Genomic DNA, 21,125 nt, shown 5'->3' with positions numbered 1-21,125 from the left:
ACTGACCCATCCACAGTGCAATTAAGGACGAGTGTGAATGAGGGGGCGACCGAATGCAATTCAGAATGCTATACATCAGTGCCTTGTAATGCCAGCTGCGGTCACCAAATACTGAAAGTGACTGACTCCTAGAAGGAGGTGATAACACTTTGGCAAGGGGAAGGTGTCCAGACTGGCCAGTTTTGTCTTTAGGAAGCTGAGTCTGCCGACCCCAGGGGGAGCAGACACAACAGCCCGCTCTCCTCAAACCTTCCCAAATGGTATTTTATGTTTTAAAGCAGCTCTGAAGCACAGGTTGCTTTGAAAGAAAAGTTTGCCATTTGGGAATGCAAACACATGGATGGGGGTCTGTTGTTACTCACTGGACACCACCAGGTGGACAGGTTTGTAGCTCATCACAGGGAGTTGCACATAGCAACCTGCATAATTAATATTCATTAGGCAGGTCCTTCTGAGACCCCCTGCAGCTGAAGACTTTCCAATGAGAACTATTTGTACATAGCTCATAAGGCAAAATTAAAGATGAGTCGCAAAAAGATGGTGTGTAATTTGTGACCACTAATCGTTTCGTACATCAGGCCCCAAGTAACAGCAAGATTCCTAAAGCATTTAAATTGGGGCACTTTTAAAGTGTGGGTGAGTTACTGTGACGATGACAGGAAATGACGAGAGGGTCACGCGTTGGGTATTTAAAGCAACTGCAGTTTGGATGAGGAAGTGTTTTTGTAGGACCCTTTAGTGCATGGAGTAACTGTAAGTAGGAAATGTTAAAACATGCCTCACTTCGCTCTCATTTTTCGAGCAGCAACAAAAAAAAGTCTTTGAGCAAAGTTCTCTGGTAACTTTGCTATCAGTGAGAGATGATGCTTCAGCCAGGAATCCAGACAGCCAGACAAAGGAGCTCATTTAGATAGTGTGGGAGAGGCTGCCTGGGCCACTGTAGATCAAGCGAAATCCAGTGACAAGTTAAGTGAATTCGGGGCCTCGTGGAAGGGCGGATGTAAAGGTCTTTTGTGCCTGCGCATCTTGAGAGAGTGTTCAATTTATAGACTTTTTCTAAAAGAGCAAGAGTCAGCCCCAGTCATTACTGTGCAAATCCGTTCCAGCCGGCAGGGGGCGGGGCATCTCTCACCTCCTTCAACCGGGAACATTTCATGAAATGAAGCGACCCTCGTTTTACAGTCCGAGGTGTAGGAACACCGTGCATTTGATGTCATAGGCATTCGAATGGCATTCTTTAGAATAATGCAAATAAATTAATCAAGGGATCCAGGTGCTGTTATTCTAATCTATTACACCTTGAGACCGTATATAATATATATATGTATAAAGAAGGTATATACCACGGCACCCCTTTACTCGTATAATGACTCTTCACAAACAAACATTAAAGTACATTTTACTTAGGTTAAAATTACTTTTATATATTCCTCTGTTCCATTTTACTGTCTCTCAATACCATGCCCTCTGTTATCAGCAAAAAAAAAATTAATTCTTTTCGGGCCTACTACTTATGCCTGTCTAACATTTTTTCTATATTATGCTATTTTTGGTAAGATGATGTACAAATACGCATATTTTATTATATGTACTGTAATACAATGAATTATTTTGTACTTTTCTATACAGCCTGTAAAACGCAAGGCCTATGCATCTTTGTACTGTACTTTGGTTATTTATCTGGCAATAAAATGTATTGAGCATAAAAATAAAAAAAAGTGGTAAAGATTCTTTTTTCGCTGAGGCCATTTTTATATCACTCCCATATGCAAAGTGGACCCCTCTTATGTGGATCCATGAAAGTATCACAACATCGACAAATGCTTGTTATCAACTGAAGAAGCAACGACACACAATGAATACACACCCATAAAACAGTGCCTAATTTGTACAGGTGCTTGCAGGTGGTAAACACTGGCACTGTTTTTTGGGCTCCGAAACTTATTTTTCACCATCAGGCTTTGGCCCATAGCAGCAGAGAGTGAAAGGCAGAAAGGAGGAAGAGAATATAGGAAAACACGGAGAAAGGAAGAAAGCTAGGATGAAAAAGGAACCTGCAAGTGTGAGTTAAAGAGACCAAAGTGCAAGGTGGTGGAAGAAAGAGGCATGAGGTGGAGTCAAGACTACCGAGCCCTGGTATTTGCAACCTAGAACTTGCAAAGCCGGTGATGCACTTCTATATATCTTGTTTACATATTAAGTAGTTGTTGGAAAGTGGGTTATTGGTAGGGGCAAATGTAGGTCTGCCACTGGCAATAAGGCTACTAACACGATAGGACTCAGCATAGGTCTTAGAAAATGATTCCTATGCTCAACCCTTGGTAATGTGGCTGCGAGCAGACAGGCTTAACTTCAAAGACAGGTATGTAAAGCATTTAAAAACACCCCTTCAGTAAATATTTAAGACACGACACATAATAAAAATGCGACACCAATTTATAAAAATAGGAAATATTTTTATCTTTAAAATGACACCAAAACGATAAAAATCCAATGAAAGGAACCAGAGCTATGAATTTTCAAAGATTTAATAAAATATAGCACTTAGAAGATTATAGCACCATATTGTGATACCTGCTTGCGATAGACCGGGGCAAAGTCTAAGTTTCAGCCCTGAGCGGCTACAGCTTCCGGCAGTTCCCGGTCTCAGTTTCAACCTTCACACTTAGAAACCTTTCTGGAGCTTTTCTTCCCGAGGGTCCTCAAAGCTCCCAGCCAGTCTGGATCTGGTGAGGGTTCACCGGCTTGACTTGTGACGAGGTCCCGGTCAACTTCCCTGGAGTGGACTTGGAAAATATTTCAAGTTTGCTTCAGCGGGACAACTCAGGAATCCAGGCCGACACGCGATAGAAGGCAGGCGGCATGGCTCTCGCGGTTGCTCCTGGTCACCTTTTCTACGAGCGGACTTAGAAACCTTTTTGGAGCTTTTTCTCGCGGGGTCTCTCGATGCTCCTCATGTAGCCGGATCCGGTGAGGGTTCGCCGGCTTCAGATTTTGTCTAGTCCCGGTCAATCTCTGGAAGTTGATGCGATGGAGCTTTTAGCGGGACGAACCTGGATGGCTTGGCCGGCTCGCGGTTGAAGGCAGGCGGCCTGGCTGACCAGGTTGAGTCGGCCCCTCTATGGAGCTTTTTTCAAAGTTGCTCCAAAGTTCTCCAAACTTCTTGAACTTCTTCCTGAAGTTCCTCAAAGGGTCCCAAAGTGTCTCAAACTCACTCCAAGGGTCTGGAAGCTCCAAGATGGTCCTTGAAAGTTGAGGACTTCAGTTCCCACAATCCACTGGTACAAAACCCTTACAAATCCACTTGTGGTTCTCCCAGTTGCGGAATTAGTTGGTAATGTTCCGGTTGAGCTCTTTTCACCTGTAGCTTTCAGGGAGTCTTTACTTCTTTTCCAGCAAAATACTCCACAGGGCTGTAATTTCAGATGGTGCAGTTTTCAGAGGTCAGGCCTTAGAAATCTTTGCACAGCAAAACTTCTCAGCAGAGAACTTCTTGCTTCAGTAAGTTTCAAGCAGCAGATCTGGAGGGCTCTGCCCCTCTCAGATACTTATTTCAAGTTCTCTGGGTCATGCAGGAGGTCACTTCAGACCAATGGGAGCAGGGTAACTCCTCAAAGTTATGACCACATCCTGTAGAGTGTGGCATTAGTTTGTCCCAGAGTGCATCAAATCTTCCAAATCCATAATGGCTGATTTTCCAGCAAGGAGGTAAGAGCTGGCTAACCACACCCCTAGGATGGCTTATTTCCATAGACTCTCCCCCTACCATCTGCACATACCTTCCCTAATCCTGGGTCTGATGAGGGTCAAAAGTGTAAAGTAGAAACTGACACTGTGGCCATCCCTCTGCCTTTGAAGCCCATGGTTTACGACTCCTCCCCCTGGCCTGGCATTCCTGTGGAACAGCACACTGCCCTCCCAGCAGAGCCGATTAACCCCAGGGGCTCTTTATCACCTCTTCAAGGCAGCCTGGCTAATCCACTTAACTCTGACCAATCAGGGTAGACCACTGAAAGGCTGAATTTGGATTTACAAACAAGAAAGTCTAATAGCTTCTTGTATGTACACTTTAGGAGAAATTCAACAATATGATATTGTTGGATTTATTAATACCATTCTGGGAAGTCTTTGAATTGCATGTCTAATCCTCTCCTATCAATAGTTATTAATCAATAACTTCCTACCATGTTAACCTATGTAACAAGGGATTTGCAATGGGAAAAATGAATTGGGCCATACAAAAACATATTTTATAAGTACTTGTCTTATATCTACAGGAACCACACCCCATGTGCAACTAGGGGAGACTTTAGGGGTTCTGAATCTGTAGAAAGATTGCAGATTTTCCCTTCACAGTGCTCCTAGCATCAAAGTTGAATTTGAGTAGCACTGTACCACAATGTGGGGAGTGAAATGTGAAATTTCACTTTACCCAGGCCTTTAAAAACTCATTTTATAAGGGTGTACCTTTTAAATGCCTGACCCCAACCGCTGGGATACCTAGGGGAGACCCTAGGGGTCCCTAATATGCCAAAACATTGTAGGTTATCCATTTTTAATTGCCCCAAACACCAAAGTTGAGTTTGGGCACAATTTACTTTTTAAAAGCAGTCCTGGCACCCAGGGCTGATTTGAAACTGTCCTCAGGCCTCAGCAGTGCACACGTGCAAGTGCAGAAAAAGGCTGCTGGCCTCTAAACTGCCATGCCCCAGGCTTCTGAGGACTTCTAGGTAGTTTCAATCCCCTGCCCTATTATATACTAGGGGCTTATAGGGTAGGTCATGCCAATCACAGGGGTACCCCACCATACCATTGTGTACCCTAGTGTATGTAGGTGTTTTAACTCTATTCTAATGTGTTTCTCTCTGCATAGCACTGGCCCTGGTTAGGCAGAGCCCAGAGTCAGTCAGAGTCAGTTACCATAAGCATCAGTCAGCAAAACGTTGGGGGGGTGCCCATGGCACAGGATGACTTTGCAACAGTAGTGCACAAAACAAAGTGTATCTTTCTTTAAAGTTTCTCCGACACAGTGCTTAATTTGTAAAATAATAAGTGCCTGGGTCCTGACCATGACGCTGCTGCAGCTTGCACCACCCATCGCCCCGTCATCGCTGCCAGTGATGGTACCAAAACAACTACTAACCATCTCTCTCACCTGCAAGTGCAACAGTTCAGATTATTCCAGGTCCCCAAAGCTAAAGGAATGGTTGGGGCGGCAGGTAGTAGTATTTTTGAATGTATATTGTATTCATAAACAACCCTTGTTCTGCTCATCTCTAAATTAGATGAGCAGTGCCATGTGGCAGAGTGTCATAAGTATGGTGATGACAAAATAAGTGGTGGTTCCAAGCACCGGAAACAAATTAAGTGAAGGTGCCGAGCACCGGAAACTACCGGCTAAAATTAAGCACTGCTTCGACCTCATTTCTAGGCAGTCATCGGACCGGAGTGGGCGTGGAGACCCTCGCAAGTCATTGTCTCATGTATATATTTATAGTGGTGGGTGTTTGACACACAGAACTGAGGATATTTATGCTTCAAAGGTCTTCCTAGGAGCATGCATGTTAAACGAGGGGAAATATGAACAAGATGGCAATGTACAGGATTGCCGAGAAAGGACAGAGGCGGGCACCAGCAGTCGCAACAACTATGCACTGAAGGATATCCCCCAAGGTGCACGATACTATAGTTTCAGGACTTGACACCTTACAAATCATTTCCATGAAAAATACTAAGCACACTCAAAAGCTTGTTTTTTAAGCAAAAATGCCCCACAAAGATATATTTGGCACACTGTTTAAAGACCAACAGATTTCAACTCACTCCAAGGTTAATCACCGAAAATTATGTTTTCTCCTAATATTGTAAAGAAATTAACTTTTTTTTTTGCTTTGATCAGCTCATAAACTAGTCCTTGGAGCATCGAGCAGAGTGTCGTTCTCTCGGCTGATCCACCCCTTTCTGTTCTCTTTACATTTCGTAGCATGAGTACAGCTTTGGATCCCCCCTATCTGCTGGATTACCATGACAACCATCACTGCTGTCTCCCAGGTGGACAAAAATGAAATAGATGCAAGTCATCCCAAATAATGCAGTAAAACTAATCCCTGGTTCTCCATACTGGGCTAGGACTATCCCCTCCGTAATAGCAGGGCTGATTTAAGAAGGAAATCTCAGAACATCTTACGGCAAAATATGGTAGAACTCCTTCCGAATTTGCTCTACTAGTAGTAGCTTAAAGACCTGACATTGCTGATCTCCTGAAATACAAATTCAGACCACATTTGCTGACAAAAGAGTCTAAAAACAAATGACATATGTAGCTTGAGCTCATTTAAAAAAGAGTTTAAGAAAAACGGGTGAGGTGGACTGATGCTGTTCTCCGCAAAAGGACCACGCCAATGGAAGCTCATGCCGCCTACCATCTGATGGAAAGTTCTTCTACCAAATAATTATTGAGAACTTAAAAAGCTGAATAAACTGAGACAACATTCTCCATCCCATATACGACTGGCGAGAAACGTATTCCACCATTGACCAGGTTTAATTTCCCAACATGTTCTGAAACTGTCTATCTATGGAGACGCTACCTTCAGGCTTTGCCTCTGGTTGATCATTTATCGGGCGGAAGAAGATGTACAAAACTCCCAGGGATTATTACGCGTCTATCCAAGACCACATTGGCCAAATCACCATACTACAGTGGCTACCAAATGGCACCTGTTGTGACCTGCAGGCCACAGATTTGAATCCCCCCAACAGCAAACTCAGCCTTCCATCCTTCTGAGGTCATTTAATGAGAGCCATAACAATGTATTTGAAGTGCTCAGTTATTCTAAAAACTGACAGCAGTATAAAAATTAGTTATTATTAAGATTTATTTCAGGGTCCAACTTTTTGTTCTCAAGGCATTTCATAACTGACATGGCTTACATCCACCCTCCTCTGCAAACCTATGTAGTGTAGCACACACCTGTCCTTCAGAAGAGTTACAGAAGTACTGGAAGCCAACAGTTGTCAATTGTCAATTTACAAGGAATAATAATTACAGTCGCTGTCATGGACACTCAGGGGTCATTTAGACCCGGGCTGTGGTTTGCCAAGGATGTTGGGCTGTGGATGCCCGCCCGCAGCAGACAGCCCACCCAATTTTTTCAGTTGACTAATGAAGGTGTGATCTGATTCTGTGAAAAGTTGTCCGTCGACACATAGGGGCACTTCCTTCAGAAATGAATGACAAGAGAGAGTCATGTATTCTAGCCTGCTCAATACTATTTTTTTGTTTTTCACAATCAAATTCCCACAGTAGGTTGTAAGAAAGGAGACAACTGTGCGGTAGAAGGGTTGCTGCATTTGATAGACCACCGGAAAAGTCGGTGGAGGTGCAACTTTTGCAGTTCATCAGCAGTTTCCTCTCCCTAAATGAGACGGTGGATCGCAAGCTTGGCCGAGCATGAGTACAGTTCATTTATGGAAGTTCTCTTCTGCCACACTCTAAATTGCCTCCTCAGATTTCATATGGATTCGGCGAGATGAGGTTTTTCCGAACCAGTAGGGAACATGATTTTGATACAGTTCCTGTGTGGACAACTGCAGTGCCATGTCAGATTTTTCCATGTGAGTAGGATGTAATGTCTGCAAACCTCAACTATTGCTTTACAAGACATTTCTATCAGGTGTTTAAGTCAAATTGGTTCCACTGAGTGAATCAAAACTACAAGCACATGTGCACATATTTGTGAAATGGAAGCCAGGGACAATAAGCATTGATCCCTGTCCAGATAGATGATTTGATTGCCAGGTCTGCTTGAAATACATCTTCCAGGACTATGGCTCATCTGTGATTCCATTTACTTTAAGCAGGTTTAGCACATGTAAATGTTTAAAAAGGGCAATGGAAGCAAACTCGTGGCAGATCCAGATCACAGGAGGAGCAGCGAAGACTCACTTTCAATACAACTTACAAAGTTTGCATAAAGTATACATATAATATGTGTGAGTCTTGTCTCATCCACTACAGGGGCCTGGATGTGCTGAGTGTTTAGGTTGTGAATAGAGTTGTTTATTTCAGCCATCCAGCACATTGCTGTTGATAACTGTAAAAAATATACTTACGGGGTGAGATGCGTCATTCTCTCTATTCTAGCAATGTATGGAATGCCCACTGACCCTCAGCGAGGTCTCTCCGTAGGCTCTCACACCTGCTTTTGGTCTCAGGACTGGAAATCTCTCAATAAGAACAAGCTCTCAAAGTTTAGGATATCTCCTGGGAGAAGAATTTTCTGTGAGTGGAGCAGACGAAGGCTGTCTGGAGGGTGCACCAGACAAATTACAGAAGGATTAAATGGAAGATGACAATGAGAATAGGGAACATGTTCTTCTGCCTTTAAATCAAGACTCAAAGGATGGAGCTGTGGAGCAGGTGAATAATGTCCCTCTTGAGCTTACAACCTTCATTGAGTTAGAATCACTCAAAGCTGAGAAATTGATGAGGATCCCCAAAGCTGCATAGCTTACACTACAATTATGATACTAAAGGGGCACGGGACCACATGAGGAACAGAAACACCAAGGTTAGGGGCTCATTACGATGGCGGAACAATCGCCACTGCCGGGCCGGCAGTGGCAATCGTTCCGCCATCGCAATGAGATCTACCCACCGCCATATTGGGATGGCGGTGGGTATTGAGGCGGAAGCAAAGTCCGTCTGCTGCTTTTCCGCTGGTGGCAATCGTTACGATTGCCTACTGGGGGGAGCTGGGCCACTAATATGGTGGTGGTGCCTAGCAGGCACCGTTCGCCATATTAGGATGTTGATGATACAGAGGCCTTTCCATGGCGGCGATGCCGCCATGGAAAGGCTGGCGGGGATTGGTTGTGGGGGCCCGTTGTGGGCCCCCTCTGTGGGGGGAGGGTGGGGAGGTGCACTGGGGGTTACCCATGGTACCTCCCTGCAGTTCCCTGCACCAAGTGGCAGGCACCGCGTGGTGCCTGCCACCTGGTGCAGGGAAATGCCGTACATGCTCTTTTACCATTGCGGACGGTGCTGCAGCCAGCAGCACTGTCCGCAATAGTGAAAGGCCAGGATGCGCCTGCCAGTATGGCGGGTGCATCCTAATTGCACTGGTGTGACTGCCATACGTATGATGGGTGGTCCCATCACTGTCATGATGGCGGGTGGCCTGATGTTCGCCCGCCATCATAATGAGCCCCTAAGTTCTGTTGGTTGAAACTAGAGAAGAACAATATCAGATCCACGGTTCAGTCCTATCTTTCCTCTAGCAAAGTGAAGGCTCTGTATTTTAAGTTACGGTTTAGTAGGTCCTACTTATTACGATAAACCATGAACACACTAAGAGAAGTATGCAACAATTAATTTAGGGTGACAATGCCTGACAGATTCTAGAGAAGCTGTATCATGTGATTTCTGTCAAGTAAGCAGTTTCTTTCTTCGGATGCCATCTGTGGAGCTGAATCCCAAAGATCTAAAAATCCAAAGATCACACTGCCGAGTGAAACCCAAAACCATTCAAGAATGCGTAGAAATATAATTCTGAGAGAAAACATTGGAACTGCTTAGGAGCTCTGTTTGTCTGCCATAGCGCTTAGATATACTTGGGTTTAACGTGCTTTATAAATTTATTTTTCATTTTCATTTCATAAATACCATCTACTCCAAATTCAATTTCAAGAACAATTTCTGAGATGAATGAGGTACCAGCAGCTTGAATAAATTGATTTGATGAAAGGACGGCAAGCATTAAAAATGACATTATCCACATCAATTGGAAGATCGCAGCCCCTCAGTTGGTTCTGTTCAATCTCCATGCATCAACGAGCTGATTGTGATGGTTCTGGTGCAATATCCTGCCTTGCTGCTGGGACAGAAGATCTTCCTGTAGAGGAAGCTGAAGTAGAAGGCAGAAGCTGAGGGTCAGCAGTTCAGGGTACCAGTTCGGAGTATCAATATAGGGCCACCAGAATCAGCAATGCTCTGTCCAACATGACTTTCTTATGGATCTGTCAGATCGGAGGCCAAGACGGAAACATATGCAAGAAGCCAGAATCCAACCGAAGGTCGACTGCATCTCCAGAGACCCTTGAGAAGGAAACTTCAGAGCACAAAAGGCTGAACAGTGATAATTTTCGGAGGTGGCAAATATGTCTACTGCGGGTATGCCCCACTGGGAGGCCATACCCTGTGCCACCTCCGGGTGCAAACATCATTTGTGATTGGCAAGATGGCTTTGGTTGCATTTGTCTGCCCACCAGGTTATTGACTGCCAGAGAAAACTGTGAATAGCCAAGCATCATTAAAATCTCAGAATCTCCAAACAGTGGGGACAAGACCATACTCCACCCTGCTTATGTAATATAAAAAGTTAGGTTTGCTTTTAAATAGACAAGGAGTTTTTTGGTTTGCTAATAACTTTAGGGCCGTTTGATGAATCTTCACAAAACTTTCCAAAAAAAAGCCAATTCACCTCACACCCTTCCTGGCAAACTTCGAAGCAATCCTTCAAATGGGGGCCGAGAAAAAAAGAGGGGTATCAAAAGTAAATTTTCCAAAGCATTTTACTGCTAAATAGAATTCCACCAAATTTGGCAGAAAGCTAGATGTGTAAATCCATTCAGTAGCTTTTCAGAAACTTAGGGTAAAAAATATTTATGCATTAGGACAGTGGGGTCCAAGAGACTCCTGTGAGAGTCTTGCAGGAGCACTGATTAAAAAATAGAGTGTCTGATTGGCCCATGGGTTATTATAAAGAAACAATGGTCCTGGACCAGTTATTCAAGGAAGAGTTAGTTTAGAAGAATTATCAACTTATTTGAGCTTATAGTAATCAGCTCACAAACGTCTGTAAATCATGAAAATAATTAGAACAAACAAATGTGCATAAAAACCACTAGGTATTATTACAATATATTTATATAGTCATTTAAAGGAACAATCACTAGAGGGTCAAGAAGAATTGCTCCCGAAAGGATGACTATTTCCTAGACTCAGCTGAACTTAAGTCACGTCTGACTGACAGAGGCTACCCACTCAGACTATTAATAAAGGCACGTAAACGTGCATGGTTCAACAATAGAGATTCCGTTCTGGAACCCAAAGAGAGAGGGACTAATGCTCAAGACAGGTTAGTTTGTGTGACTACATTCTGCACAAAGAGCAATACCATCAAGAAAATTATAAACAACCACTGGCACCTGGTGACAGATGAACTTGGTGGACTACCACCACCCATGCATGCGTTCCGCAAAGGCATGAATGTAAGGGAACATGTTGTCAAATCCCTTTTACCCATAGAATCGAGAACTTCACAGATGACACTATGGAACATCCCGCCCGTGAAGGGACATTTTAAATGTGGGCAATGTAGGGCACAAACACACACTGCAAGATCACACTAACTGTAACTCCAGCGGGGTAATCTACGTCATTTCCTGTCCATGTGCTTTTGTATATATAGGACAAACTATACAAAAAGTAAAGTCCCGTATCTGCAACACTGCAGTCGTATACGGTGCCAGGTACAGGGAGCACCCCTCATGGAACATTTTACATCATTTGGACACACACCAGAGAGCCTACGTTGGTGTTTAATAGAGAAGGTACACCAAAACCCCAGTTGAGGGGATTTTGGTCGAATTCTAAGCCTACGCGAGTGTAGATGGATACATCGCTTTGATACTGTAGCGAGAGGATTAAATGAATACGAGGAGATCACCAGACAGGTGTCCACACTCAGCAATGTTTGTTGACAATAGGTCCTTTCATGGCAATCTCCTGTATAACACATATGTAAATGTTGTTTTTTAACCCAATCCTGTTTACTCCTACAGAGAATTGGTGTCCTATGCCTTTAGATGTGATAATTTACTGTTTCTTTTCTTTTTAAATGTCTGTATTTATGTTTAATGTGAAGTGTAATTGTGATGTCATATGTGAATAATTACGTACCACTAGGTTGGTACTTAATCTGTGAATATATCCAAGCTTCAGCGCTGGTCGCTAATTGTCTATACAAACTGATTCTTAAATCTGAATTGTGAGACTGCACCTTTTGTTTAATTGCACACTGTCAGTTTTAAATACTCATTGAACGATTGAATCTATCTTAAGAATGGTGACATTGCACCTTGAGGCGTTTTGTAATTACATTGAAGACGCTATAGAAAGAGGAGCAGGTTTTTTGTTTAATTGTACATTGGCAGTTTTAATATAGATTGAACAATTGTATCTATCTACAAATATTAGAACTGTGACATAGCACTTTGAGGCCTTCTGTAACGCAGTAGAAACTGTGAGCTTAATGAGTCTTTCGACCCTTTTTACTAGCGTGTGGTTGCCACCGCCCCTTTTTCTTAGTATAAATGCTCCCGCAGTTTGCTGCTCAGTTGGCTGATACCGCGATGGAGTAAGGACGTCAATCAGATCGTCTTCAGGTAATTCTCTTTCACAACCGACCATAATCTAGGAAGGCCTTGCGCTCCTTAGATAGTATTTCAATTAGAATTCCCTTCCTCCCTTTTTTCTAGTCGTATAAATTACGCTGTGCCCCGGATTGCCTGATTCATTCAGCCAGCTCTTGCCACGCATACGGGCCTGAATATTACGTTCCATGGATGGTCTGGGCACCACCATCATGGTTTATATCTACTGAATAACGGGATTTGTCCTTAGTTGGCCCTTGCCACTTTACGGGTGAGTTGCTACAACCAGTCCTTGTGTACTTTTAGTGTACAATCCTTATGGACCCTTGACAACAATTGTTGTTATTATTATTGAATTGCAGGCATTGGTGTAACCAGGTTTTGGACTCCAATAGAGTATTGCAAGATTGATGAGGTGGGTTTATTACATTACTTACGCCATTTGATGTGCAGACACCACGCCTGGGTAACCTATTAGGTCCCGGTTCTAAGTTCCTTGTTTTTATTCAGTAGGGTCACTTCACCTGTCCCCTTGTCCTGAGAAAGATCCGCATGGCTGAGGTATTAAAGTCACTCGGTTGCCGATAAGCCGGATCGAAACGTCAATGCTATCCCCCACCGCACCTGGACCAATTTTCCCTTCCCCATTACCCCTGTTTACAGCCTTAAGGAAACTCTCCTTACAACTTTAGAAAATATAATTCAAATGAATAATTTGCATGTGGCCAGGTGGCATCTAACTGTTTATTGGATATGAGTTCTGCACAGTATGCCCTTTACTTTTCTACACACTTTGAGCTCTCTTGACTCCTTTATATACACTTGAGCACTCTTTCTTACACGTTCCCTACAACATTCTCCTACCTTCTTGACCCTCTAGTGATTGTTCCTTTAAATGACTAAATAATTATATTGTAATAATACCTAGTGGTTTTTCTGCACATTTGTTTGTTTTAATTATTTTCACGATTTACAGACGTTTGTGAGCTGATTAATGTAAGCTCAAATAAGTTGATAATTCTGCTAAACTAACTCTTCCTTGAATAACTGGTCCAGGACCATTGTTTCTTTATAATAATCGATACCTAGGTCCATGGACCATTTGGGAATACCCCATTGTTTATAATGATTGGTCCATGGAGCGTTTTTTCCCTTGGGCCAATTCGTTCCTACGGGAATCAGACTCCTACAGGAGCAAGCGCTCTAGCTGCCAGTAACATGAGGACTTAGTCCCCTGTGCCGAGTTTAATTGATATAAGCAGTGTTTTAAATGGGAAAAAATAAGTGTAGGTACTCAATAAATTGAGCTAGGGGCGTGGCTAGTGGGAGGGGTTAGAGGCGGGCGAGACATGATGATACTAAGACATTTCTATTGAGTATTCATTTTGCTCTTACATTTCCTTTGATAATAGTTTCACACTTCCCATATATGCATATTAACAACTGCATATGATAAAGAGTGGGGTGAATACCTGCTGGGAGCAGGCCCTAAATCATAATAGAAGGAGCTTTAAAATGAATGCAGTCAAGCCACCAACAGCACTATTCAGACTAGTTATCAGTGTGCCTCAGAACAAAAGAGATTTTTTGGAATAGCAGCATTAATAATGAGGACTACGCCAGTTGCAGGACATACCAAAACATTTGAGAAAAGTATCAATATAAACAAAACGTGTTTGCTCATTACACAAAATAAAGACCTAACACGATATATTAAGATTTCCTTGTTTTGCAATACTTGCAGCTTCTCACTTAGTTACTTTTAGCAAAACACTTCTAATACACACAGAAGCAAGCAGACAATGCACACACAAAAGCATTTCACGCATTTCTTTAAAACTACCTCCTGAGTGTGTCCAGATTCTCATCCTCTCTGAGCTCGCTTTCTCTCTCTCTCTCTCCTTCTCCCTCTCCCTCTCTCTCTACCAATCCCCCTACCCCTCGCTCTCCCTCTCCCTCTCTCTCTCACTCCCTCTACCTCTTCCTATCCCAAAAAGGTTCACTTGGGATTGTTACAGAAAGCACAGTGTGAATGTGATTGACAGAGAAGGGCCTTAATGAGCCCTTCTCTATCAAACACAGCAGGGAGTGAAAATTCCAAACAGGGACACCCTTTCCATAACGCACATGAGCCGCTGCTGAATGGTTCAGCAGTTACTCGCCTACGAGCTAGAGCGGCGCTTTGGCCGTAAGAGTGCTGTAGAGATCTGCTCCACTCTGACTGCCTCAAGCTCCGCAGCTCTAGCACCAATTAGCCTACCTTCACTGAGTACCGGTACTCTCCTTAGCAGTGGAGAAGTGCCGGCACTCTGATCAGTAAAAATAAGAAGTGCCGGTACTCAGTACCGGTGAGTACCGGTCCATTTAAAACACTGGATATAAGGGGACAGGGTAGGGATTCTCTGCCCCACTAGGCCATGCGGGGGGGGGGGCGCGCAGAGGGTCCCCCCCAGGCCAAAATAAAAATAAATCAGCAATTTGTGCTGCTATCCTGTGGGACACCAGTGAGATCACAGCAATGTCTTTTAAACGTATATGGGGAGGCGAAGTGAGCAGGGCTGCCCTCCCCGAGCCCATTTTGGGCCATGGGGACTCCATCCCCCAGGGTATGTCAATTAAGAAGAGTGAGGTGTGCGGCCCCCTTCCATGAGCCTTGTTAGTCCCCAAAGACCTTGTGCCCCATGGACGAAATCATAAAAAAGGGGGGGCACGTACTCCCTACCCCTAGTCTTTGTACGTCCCTTGGACCACATCCCCTGAAGCTCATTTCTTCAAAATAAAGGAATGGGGGCCATGTTGTCCTCCTTCCTGACCCTTGCTAGGCCCCGAGGACCCCATCCTGTGGGGCCAAAATCATAGAAAAGAGGAGGGGGCACGTGGCCCCCCTCCCCGAGCCTGTTGGACCCAATCCCACAGAGACGATTTCTTTACAAAAAGAGAGGGGGCTACGCGGCCCCTCAACCCAAGCCCTGGCCCCCCATCCCCTGGGGCTAAACTCAATTAAAAAAGGTGTGGGGGCACAACACCCCTCCTTGAGCCTTGTTAGGCCCCCGGGAACCCATCCCCAAGGGCCAAAACCATAAAAAAGAGGAGGGTACCACGCAGCCCTCCTCCCGGAGCCTTTGCAAGCCCCGGGGACCCCAACACCTGAGGCTGATTTCTATCAAAATGAAGGAGCTATTTTGTACTTACTTTCATAGTTTTAATGCCATATTCCTTTATATAGTAATGTGTACAGAAGTAGCAAGGATGATGTCATCTGTTATGTCACCAGAGATGTCATCAGTGATGTCATAAATAATGTCATAGAACATGTCATGAGTGATGTAATATGTGAGGTCATAAGCGGTGCTTGGCGGGGGGCGCAAGTTATAGTCAGCTCTGCTAACTATAACTACTGAATTTATGTGTTTTTTTAGTTCAAAACATTACGTTGGCACTAAAATATTTACCCAACTATAACGTCACTTAAACCTTTGTTTTTTTCAGTGACCACCAAGGAAAACTGTAATATTTCCATAACGTGTGGCAAAAGAAACTCCTAGGAAGTCAGGGACATTGTTAATGTGATTCCTAAAAATGAAGTTGGGGAGGACAGAGTATTCATGGGGGTGGGACATGAGTGGTGGTCATGGGGCGGAGTCTCAGAAGAGGAGACAGAGAGAAGGGATAACACACAGGGAACACAGCGATAATAGTGCAGGACATGGGAGCGGTTACCACCAGCTGTGAGTCTTTTTCATCCCCAGAGGTTCCTGAAATGGAGAGTGGAGCTGCGACAGATCAAAACGCAACTTGATGTTTCGTGGCAAAGGGTTACATAGCCTCCCCGTAAATGATGCACTAGTCCAAAAATCATTATAATAAAACATAACAAAGCTCCTAAGTGTTTATGAGGTTTTAAAACCGAGCAACATTTACAAAAAACAAAAAAATCTGTGAAAGGAACGACATTCTGAAGTTTCAGAGATGCGCCCAATATATAAATATATGAACTTGGTAGACATAATTCAAATCCAGTTCCAGGCAACTACAATAACAATAAAAGCAATTAAGCTGTAATTTCATGGTCGGTACTTCTGTAATAAACAAGCTGCTATTTCTAAGCAGGGCTGGCTTACATTTATGAATGTGGGTGCTATGCAGGATAAAATACAATAAGGCAAAGGAACATAAAACATTGTTTCTGGAGTCTTAAATGTGGTCTGCGCTCCACATTAGGCTGTTTCAAAAACCTCTTTCAAGGTTGCAGCCGGTAACTGAATATACTGCAGTTCCAAGACTGCAGGATCAATTAGGACATTTATAGGTACTTGGAGAAGACGAATGACATTATATCTCGGAGTTTACTGCTTGTATTTTAACATCAGTCCACAGACTGTTCCAAGATGTCCTGTCACCATTAGGAAAATCTATATCAGGTTAAAAAAAAAAAATTCTCTTGTAGAGGAGAAAAAGTGTGAAGGCGAAACATCGTTATGAATCCTTTCCTTTCTCTATCCAATTCACAAAGTGACAAGGAATTAGTCAGAAAAATAAAATATCTACTACTATGAACCATCTCGCAATGAGTGATTGTGCAAAGTGAGCGATTACCTTAACGTCTTTTATATTACTTCCATCCATTCTAATTAAATTATTTTTTCTTTCTTCTTGGCCTCTGACCTTCCTTCATCCCTTCTTAAATCCCTATTTAGTTTCTTATTTCTTCCTTTTAATTATTTCTCTTCTTTTTTTACTTCCTTTCATCATCCTTCCTTCCTAGCTCAGTCCTTCATCTCTAATTCCTTTTAAAGGTCCTAATCATTTCATTCTATATTATAGCTTCTCTTTTCTCCTTCCCTTTAATTACTTCTTTGTACATTCCTTCTTTTTTCTTGTTGCCTCTCCTTCAGTCTTCCTTCTTTCATGCACCTTCCCTTTCTTTATGTTTCTTCTCTTCTATTCCCTACTTTCCATCTTATTTTCCTTGTTTCCATTTGTATTTTCTTTTTTCCCTCTTTTGATCCTGCTCCCTTTCTTTCTGTTGTTTTTCAGTCTAGCCCACCAGACAGTGCAACTATCTGGTTGAAAAAGACCTAATGTCTGTTTACCAAGAACTCACAAGGGATTAACCGCCCACCCATTGCTCACCATTGGTTGAATTTATTGTCACTTTCATTTGCTTGCTTCGTATGCGATGGCTTACCCTGTCCATCTTGTGTTTGCCCTCACCTGAAGCATATCCTCATTACATGTGTCCTTCCATTGCTCACTTTTAGGGAACTACTTATTTTAATCTTGCTCAGACACTCCATGAGAATGCATGTTTTTCCAGTTGCCCCCCTCAAGTGTTTGTCATCTCAATGCTTCGGGTTGTTTTCTTGAATCCGTATGCTCTCCCCACCACGCTCCATGTTGGCTTCGCCAATGTTCTTCTCCCACTTTACTGATCCCCTTTGTATCGGTAAAAACAACACAAAAAATGGAACTTGCATAATTTTGAAAGCATGCATGCGTGGTCAAGCACTTGGTCTTGCATAATGATACATGCACGGGCATACATCATCATGTATTATTGCACAGAGAAAGTGACACGGCTGCCAGCAACCACGTCATTGCGCCTTTTGTTTCTCCTTTTGTTTACGCTGTACATTGTACATGTACAAATGTTATTGGCAGAGCTGACAGTTTAATCTATCCTAGTGGCACACCTGCTGAGTCAGGTATAGTTGGTACGGCACTACACCCTTGCGAACTGGTAACCTGGAAGTCCAGTGATGTTTGAAAAGCACAACTTGAACTGCACAACAGTATTCCTCATTTACATGAAGCAACAACCCCAGGCAATTGTGGGAATGACAGTTTTACACTGGGCGTGTGATACATCTACACCACTGCAATGGGTATTGCAGAAGGGCCTCTGCACAAGAGCCTATGGCCCCTCCTTTAGCACCAAAGTTCCCTGGGAGCACAAAAACAGGTTGAGGCTCCACTCATGGGGTACATCAATAATTCTTTTCAAGGGAAGGGCGCCCACGGAAGACTGTCGTAGGCGGTGTAGCCAGCTGGGTACGTTCCTACATATCATCTGGGAGTGCTCACTTGTCCAGTCCTACTGGAGGGAGATTCATGAAGTGGTGGGGACGGTCTTGGGAATCCCCCTGCACCCAGAGGCACGTAGATGTTTGCTCAACATATGGGAGCCCACTGACCTGAACGCACACCAAACACAATGGACCACACTTGGTTCTATGGTAGCTAAAAGGAACATAGCTCAGGCCTGGGGGGCAGCTGCCCCTCCATCGCTGAAAACCTGGAAGACCAACATGGACTGGTGCATGTTCCGTGAAAAGACTGTTTATGTGGCTCGAGGCTGCCCCGGGAAGTGGTCCCGGGTTTGGGGACCCTGGAATCAATACAGAGGTAACATTTGCACCCCACCACTGCAACTAGCCCTTGAGGACATGCATTCTCCTTGATTTGCCACTCAGTGTACATGGTGCTATGTCGTGATTAACTTTGCATGTGCCTGATTGAATAATATACATTACTGTAATGTACCCTATTTGAAGGCGATGAACGTTAATAAAAAGAATTTAAAAAAAATAATAATTATTTTCAAGATCTCTCCACTCAGCTCTTGTAACCAAACGAGCCTCCACATTCTGTAGGCATATGATCAGATACTCTTGAAGCCCCCTAAAACATCTACTTTTGCAGGGCAGCCTTGGTGCTTAAAATGCATAAAAGGTTGGGATCTTCGGGAGCGGAGAAAAGATGGGATGTTGTAGGTTTTTAAGATGGAAAGACATGACATGGTAGCAACATTTATTGGTACTGCTATGGACAAATGGCTGCCAACTGAGAAATGATTTTCACTAAAGAAACAGGAAGCAGGCCCTGCAGTATTCTTCAATAAATTGACGTTTTAGCCATCAGCTCCACTGACCAATATTTCTGTTTTCTGGCATTGATTCACACTTTTTTCACTTTCAGTGCTTAGTAAGATGTAAACAAGGTTAGTGATATTGTAAGAACGTTCGGTAAATAGCTATTAGGTCCTGTAGCTGACCAGAGTGTTCATCTCCAGTTCAATTTTCCAACTAGTGGAATCTTCAAAAGCTCATCGAGAATAACTAGGAGTATTAGTCTAACATGTTAGTGGTAGACTACAACAAAATAAACTATTTTAGTATCCTTAAAGCTCAGTTGGTTTCTTCTCATACGTGCCTGGATTTTTTGAAGCCTAGACACATTAAAGGTAGTCTTTTTAAGTCTAAGGATCATCTGAGTGCCATTATCAATTTGCAGCTTCCTACGTTGGAGTCACTGCACATATGTGTTAAATAACACTGAAGTACCAGAACAGAAGTGAACCTGGTAGACCTAAGACCTGCCAGGGTGGTAGAAGCAAAGAGATTAACAAGGGAAGAATAACATCTGTTACCCACTGTTTTGAGCGCCAGTGTGACTTCCTCAGGTCTTGTGACCAAGACTAAATGATCAAGCAGGTAAAAGCAGAAAAGATATCCTGTAGGAACACCTCTCTCATGTTTATAGTTTCAGATTGTTAATTTGGTCATTAAGTAGTGTAGTTTCTGCACCTTTCCACCGGGAGTTAAATATTTGGCTGCTGGCCCCGGTGCGCATAATGGCTGAGATATGTCCTTCCAGGCTTGGCGGAGGGTGGAGGCCTGGTCCTTGCGGATCTGTACATGAATGGCACCTTCATTGCATTCGAACAGGCATGTGAGGGGTTTGACCTGGGGCAAGGGCAGTACCTGCAGGACGCGGGACTAATGGAACTAGTCAGGGTTACATGGCCCACTTACCCACTCATACCTCAGATGACGGAGACGCTGGACATGTTGCTTACGTGTGGCAGTGGACGTGGATTGGTATCACTATTATATAAATCTACGAGGGTAGATTCGGGATCTCTAGCCCTCAAGGCATGGCATGCATGGAATGAGGATCTACAGTCTCCATTGTCGAAAAAAGCTGGGCGAGGGCATGTGCACTAACAAGCAAAGTATCCCGTAGTGCACGTCTAAAATTGAAACATTAGAATTTTACACAGCGGGTGCACATGACCCCTATGAGGCTACATCGTATAGATCAGATGCGATCCCGCAAATGCCCTAGATGTGGCAGGACTCAGGCAGGGTTTCGACATAGTAGGGTGGGAATGCCCACAGGTCCAGCAGTATTGTGCTAGTGTGGTAGCGAAAGTGTGTGGGAGAGTAGGTATCCAAGCGGAGGACACTCTGTCTTTTGGGGCAGTTCCCGAAGCCTAGGAAATGTAAAATGACTTACAGGTTGCTACAATTAGCCATGCTATTGGCCACAAGGAGGGTGGCTATAGGCTGTATGAGCACACGTGCGCCAACATTGGAGAGTTGGATAAGGAGTGTGTGGTCACTTGCAGAGGAACTGCACATGAAAACTTGTAGAAAAGATGAAAAGCCATCTGAAGATCTTGCAACCTGGAGAGAATTTTGCAGGGAGTTTCTTAACCCAATGGGAAACGGAAATGGTCACAACGATTTCTCTGATAGTGATAGTGAAACTTAAAACGAAGTTCTTAGTATATGGCAGACACGTATGGCGAAGGGTACCCTCTGCGTTCCCAAGAATGACAAGTGTGCATGTGTATATATTGTTATAATTGGAAATACAGGGCAGATGTGTCACTGGAACTGCTA

General features: G+C 43.6%; 1 protein-coding gene across 3 annotated transcripts in view; it reads right to left on the bottom strand.

Annotated features, from left to right (window-relative positions):
- Positions 1-21,125, bottom strand: part of NEK11 (NIMA related kinase 11) — an 835,513-nt gene that overhangs the window by 59,268 nt on the left and 755,120 nt on the right. The gene's annotated exons all lie outside the window — the stretch shown is intronic.

Source organism: Triturus cristatus, chromosome 10 (assembly GCF_964204655.1).
Source record: "Triturus cristatus chromosome 10, aTriCri1.1, whole genome shotgun sequence".
Taxonomy (NCBI): domain Eukaryota; kingdom Metazoa; phylum Chordata; class Amphibia; order Caudata; family Salamandridae; genus Triturus; species Triturus cristatus.
Note: the sequence above shows the minus strand (reverse complement) of the source record. Positions and strands in the feature narration are given on the sequence as shown.